Source organism: Primulina huaijiensis, chromosome 4, assembly GCF_012295235.1.
Source record: "Primulina huaijiensis isolate GDHJ02 chromosome 4, ASM1229523v2, whole genome shotgun sequence".
NCBI lineage: Eukaryota > Viridiplantae > Streptophyta > Magnoliopsida > Lamiales > Gesneriaceae > Primulina > Primulina huaijiensis.
Genome location: NC_133309.1, coordinates 5,303,676 through 5,309,959, shown reverse-complemented (window position 1 = coordinate 5,309,959; position 6,284 = coordinate 5,303,676). Strand labels below are relative to the sequence as shown.

Here is a 6,284-nt window from a genome sequence, read left to right as displayed (position 1 = left end):
ATATTAAATGTTATATTTGACCTTTATTGATATGAAATTTGTGTTAAATTTAACTTCGATTGGGCCTTCATTTTTATTTTTATTTATACAATCATAAGTTATGTTAGGCATTGTTAAAAAATGAACACAATCATAATCCAAAGGAAAAATTTGAGTTCATATTGGGGTTTCAGGTTTGGGTTAGACTATAAATATGTCCTGGAAAAAAATTTCGGATAGAGTATGTTAAGGTATGGATCATGGTGACCCATTTGACCCAAAAAAATTCATAAATTAGGATGATACATCAAATAATGATACTATATTTGAAATTTATAAATTAAGATGCTACATCAAATTATTGATACACACTTTGAAAAGTAACATATTTGAAATTTATAAATTAAGATTTATTAAAAACTTTCAATTTTTAAAATTATACTTTGTAAACACACGAAACATAATTATCTTATTTAAATTAAATTTTATTATCATGCTTTCAAATATAAAAAAATTTATATTTAGTTGTTATTTTTTTTGTAGAATAAACTTCACAACAATTATTCATTATTCTGAAAACTTTATGTTGTTGTATTGTGAACAGAAAATTTGGATTTCAGACCAAGGATATCTGAAGGATGTAGTTCAGATGATTCAGTTAAGAAGATGATTTTTACAAGATCCAGATATCTTTTATGTGATATCACAAATGGTATGATATCTTTGATTCCATCGAAAGCCATGTCATACATTATAAAATTCTATAAAATTTAGCATAGTAATTAATTTTTTTTCTGCATTTTAAATATCTATAAAATTATGATAGTTATTAATTTAATCTCGTGCATTGCATGAGTTTAATTTTATGTATATTTATTTTGTTCTACCAATAATTACACTGTTTTTGCAGCTGACATATCTGCTCCAGTACCTATAAACTTAACAAGCATATCGGAGGATGGACGAGATTGCAATAATCAATTAAAAAATATTTTATTGTCGTCAATCGGTAAGTTTATATTTTTGTGTTTTTATCTATTTATAAAGGAATTTTTTAAAATATTTTTTTCATTTTATTTTTCAAATATAAATTTTTTCTTTTAAGAATATATATTTGGTTCATACACTACATTCGTAGATTATTGGGATATAGGTGATATGTCGTACAAATGTGAGTTTTGTGGTGCGATGTTCTGGTATGAAGAGAGGTTGTATACAAATAATAAATCTCGAAGTCCTAAGTACTCTTTTTGTTGTATCCAAGGAAAAATACAACTTCCATTATTGTATGGAACGAGCGACAAGAGCAAAGACTTTTGTGAAAACATCCGATCATACAATAACATTTTTTGCTTCACGTCGATGGGAGGAAGATAGATTCAAGTCAAAATCAAGGCGGCTCTCCTCCAGTTTTTAAACTTCATGGTCAAAATTATCATTTAATCGGAAGCTTACTTCCATGTCAAGGTGTATCCCCTAAGTTTGCTCAGCTATACATTTATGACACAGAAAATGAAATTTCAAATCGGATTTCTGCTGTCAGGTATATCTAGAATCTATATTTATGTTTCTTTATCATGTTTATGAATTAGTTCATACAAACTAAATTAAATAACGCCTCATCAAAATATTTTTCAGACAAAATAGCGAGACTAATAATCTTCATCTCCAGATAATTTCAGATTTGAAGGTCATGTTAGATGCAAACAATGTTTTGGTCAAGTCTTTTAGGATGACCAAAGAAAAAATGACGGAAGAAAGACGATCTGATGTTAAATTAAAGCTGATTGGTAGAAGATGCGGTGATGGAAGAAGATATAATCTTCCTTATGCTTCTGAAGTTGCAGCATTGATTGTGGGAGATTTCGACGAGTCTCTAGGTGATAGGGATATTTTAGTCGAAACACAAACGGGAAAGCTTAAACGTATCAATGAACTAAATCCTGCATATCTTGCTCTCCAATATCCATTAATTTTTCCCTATAGTGAGGATGGTTATAGAGAAGATATCTCATTTTCAGAATCTAAATCAAGTTCTGTAGGGAGAAAAAAAGTGAGTATAAGAGAATTTTTTGCATATCGACTTCAAGATAGGGATTGCGAAGCTTCAATTATTTTATCTTCAAGAAGGCTTTTTCAACAATTTGTTGTCAATGCATACACAATGGTTGAATCTTCAAGGTTGACATATATCCGGATGAATCAAAAACAATTGAGATGTAAGATGTACAAGGTCTTCATGATTCACTTCTACGCGGTGAAACAAATCCGTCCGCTCAAGGAAAACGTATTATATTGCCTTCTACATTTATTGGAGGGGCCAGATATATGATTCAAAACTATCAAGATGCGATGGCTATATGCAAATGGGCCGGTTATCCAGATTTGTTTATAACATTTACATGCAATCCAAAATGGCCAGAAATTGTGAGATTTATCGAGGAACGTGGGTTGAAGCCTGAAGACCGTCAGGATAATGTTTGCAGAATTTTTAAAATAAAGTTAGATGCCTTGATTAAAGATCTCCGAAATAATAAAATTTTTGGAAATGTTAAGGCAGGTAAAATTTTAAAATTTTGGCAACTATATATTATTTTTTATTATCATGAATTTTATAAATTTTAAATATTTTACTAAATATAACTAATTATTCATCTAAAATTGTTGCAGTTATATATACCGTGGAATTTCAAAAGCAAGGATTACCGCACGCCCACATTTTACTTTTCCTCTGTAAAGAAGACAAATATCCAGCACCAGATTCAATCAATGGTTTCATTTCTGCTGAAATACCTGACGAAAAAGATGATCCAGTTTATTACAGTGCAGTACGTGATCTCATGATGCACGGTCCATGTGGAGAGGCAAGAAAGAAATCTCCTTGCATGTCTGATGGTCGTTGCACAAAGAATTTTCCAAAAAAATTTGTTGAAGTGACATCAATTGATGAGGATGGATACCCAGTCTATAGACGCAGAGATAATGCACGAACAATTCTAAAGAATGGTGTTAATCTAGATAACAAGTTCGTTGTTCCACATAATCGTTATTTGTTGATTCGGTACGGAGCTCATATTAATGTCGAATGGTGTAACCAATCTCGAGCTATCAAATATTTGTTCAAGTATATAAATAAAGGACATGATCGTGTGACCGCATCAGTTTATCAAAGCTCGGATAATGAGAATTTTGGAAAAACTGTTGATGAAGTCAATATGTACTACGACTGCAGATACATTTCCTCGTGTGAGGCGGCGTGGAGAATTTTCGGATTTGAGATTCAATACAGAGACCCACCTGCTGAGCTTTTGAGCTTTCATCTTCCGAATGAACAAAATATTATTTTCTCTGATATGGATGAAATCGATACTGTTCTTCAATGACCTACTGTTAATCAAAGCATGTTTCTTGCATGGATGGAAGTTAATAAGAAATATCCAGAGGCAAGAGAATTAACATATGCTGAATTTCCAATGAAGTTTGTTTGGAAAAGAGATACACGAGAATTTGTTCCTAGAAAACAATGATTTTCAATTGGACGTATTTTTTATGTTCCTCCGGGTTGTGGTGATATGTACTATTTAAGATGTCTACTCAATGTAGTTCGTGGTGCCACGTGCTATGATGATCTATCTATTGTCAACGGTGTTCAATACCGTTCATTTCGTGATGCTTGCTATGCAATAGGGCTGTTGAATGATGACAAAGAGTATATTGATGGCATCATTGAGGCAAGTCATTGGGCTTCAGCACAATCCTTGAGAGTCTTATTTGCTACTCTATTGTCATCGGACAGTATCAGTTGACCTGAAGTAGTTTGGGAGTCATGTTGGACATATTTATCGGATGATATTTTATACAAACAACGTAACTTCTACAGCATCAAGGTATGCACTAATTTATTATTGTATTTTTTTGATTTATTGAATTTTTGCAAGCTATATGCATTTATATATTTTAATTTAATTTCTTTTGCAGAATTGGAATTGAATGAGGATCAAATTAAAAGTCACGCATTGGTGGAAATCGAGAAACTATTGCGAAGCTATGCAAAGAGTTTACGTGGATTTCAATCAATACCATTTAATGTATCCGTTGCATCTTGAATTCGTTTCTTGGACTTTGTGTCTCGACTTTTCGACTGCCATTCTGAAACGTTTTGTCTTTAATGCTCTGATGCAACGTCCATTATTGTCCTTTGACTGGACAATGGCTTTGTACCTTCACGCACAGCTGGAATCCACTGAAAGAGTTTGTCTTCATCTACAACTGAAAGATTCTGACTGATGCTTCGGACTGATCAGCGGAACTGATCTTCATTTGGGCTGGTGAAATCAGTTGACTCGTCAGTTGAACTGATTTCACTCTTGTTCAGTTGAATTGATCAGCTGAGTTTCTTCATCAGTTGAACACTCCTTCGGCTGGCCAGGCTTTTGAGGTTCTCCTACTGAACCACCTATCAACTGGACAATCAGCTGGACTGCTTAATTGACGTAACAGTTAGACCGATTCAGTTTGTGCGATCAGTTAGGTCTTCAGTTTGCGATGTAAACAGCTCGTGACTGATCCTAACTTCTTCACTCTAAGGTAGATTATTAATAACACAAATTAACAAGTTTTGTTAACATAAAAATCAAGATTGCGAACTTGAAAAGTTCAAACAAAATCTAATATTACAGCCTCTGTCAATCAAATACGTTTAATGCATTTCATATTCCCACCTAATTTTTTCCATCAATGAGTTGTCTGCTACTATTCATAATTTTGGCGACAAAAAGATTGGCTTTGTTTATGGTCGAAGCCAATCAAAGTTGAAGAAATTTTAGACGATGTGGGAAAACTTGAAAGCGAGAAGTTATATTTTTCTTTACCGTTTGTTTTTGTTTTTTTTGGTGTGATTTGTAGTACTCGTTTAGTTATTGGAAAATTGAAGCTTCAAAGCTCTAGTAAGAGAAAAAGTAATGGATGGAGAATGAAGTTTTGAAATTTTCAAGACTATATTTATTTTTATTAATCTAACAATTGGCAAAGGTTTTGTCGATGAAATTTATAACTAATGCATATATTCTATCCATTTAATAGTTTACCATTCTTATTTTTCATAGTTTACAAGCACAAATGAAATCAATAATATTTAATGATAAAAGCAAACCTTTAAAAAAATTAAAAAATATCTATGTTTTTCAAATCAGTAATACCGATCGAATTAAGCGATCTTTTATCAGTTTGGTTTGTTCGGTTTTAGTAGTTAAGATCGATCAGTTCGGTTGGTCAAAAAATAATTTCAATTTTTACTTGTTCTGTTCGATTTTAACCGAATAATAACTCGTAGATGAGTAATGATGTTTATGTCATTATTAATTAAAGAGCTTTAAAATCGAAAACATACATAGTTTTTATTGTATATATATTATTATAGTTAAAAAGAATGTACATCGTGATTGGTGACAATAAGATACTTATTTTCTACATCATGATTATTGAGATAAAAATTTTGTCGAACTAAAATATATAATTATTGAATAAAAACAAATTAGAGAGACTTTTCAAATTCAATATTGTAAAAAAATAATAACAATATATATTTTTTAAAATAAAATATTATATACTTTCCGAATTCCATTTTGGAAAATCCAACTGTATTTAAATATATAAATAGTACTATTTAATTCATAATTTATTGAAGAATCCAACAATATTTAAATAGCAGCCAATGGTTTGTTGGGGCCATACACGTGTAACTTCTTTATTCTCGTAGAAACTTCATGAATTATTCAGAAAGTTATATTTTTTTAAAAATATATATTTATCGATATTTCAAGAAGCGGTCGGAAACTGTGACATCATTTTGTCAGATCTAAATAATTTCATCAAATTATTTATTTTAATAATCCATTTCATCAAACGAAAATAATCAAATAAATCTTAAAGTATTTTTTTAATTAACATATTAAAATTTCAGTGTAGTCACTCATTATTTTTTATAATTATATTTTGATCTTTATTTAAATATATATCAAATGAATTATAAAAAATATTATACAAACACACTGCGTTAATTTCAAATCTATCTGCAACGAAATGGAAAGTTGCCAATAATTTTTATANTATATGTCTGTCTTGGACCTTTTCTTAGGTTGATCGTCTCACGACCTTGGGTCAGTAACCTTTGAGGATGCCATGATTCGAAGCATGACCTGACTCTTACATGCAATATTTGTCGAAAATCCCTTATCCAATGTTTGGATTAAAAAGAGATAGATGAATAATCAAACACTTATCCAATGTTTGGTTAAAATTTTAAG

General features: G+C 30.8%; 1 pseudogene; it reads left to right on the top strand.

Annotated features, from left to right (window-relative positions):
• The first annotated feature begins 232 nt into the window (after positions 1-232).
• On the top strand, positions 233-4,085 carry LOC140974861 (uncharacterized; annotated as a pseudogene).
• Positions 4,086-6,284: the final 2,199 nt, after the last annotated feature.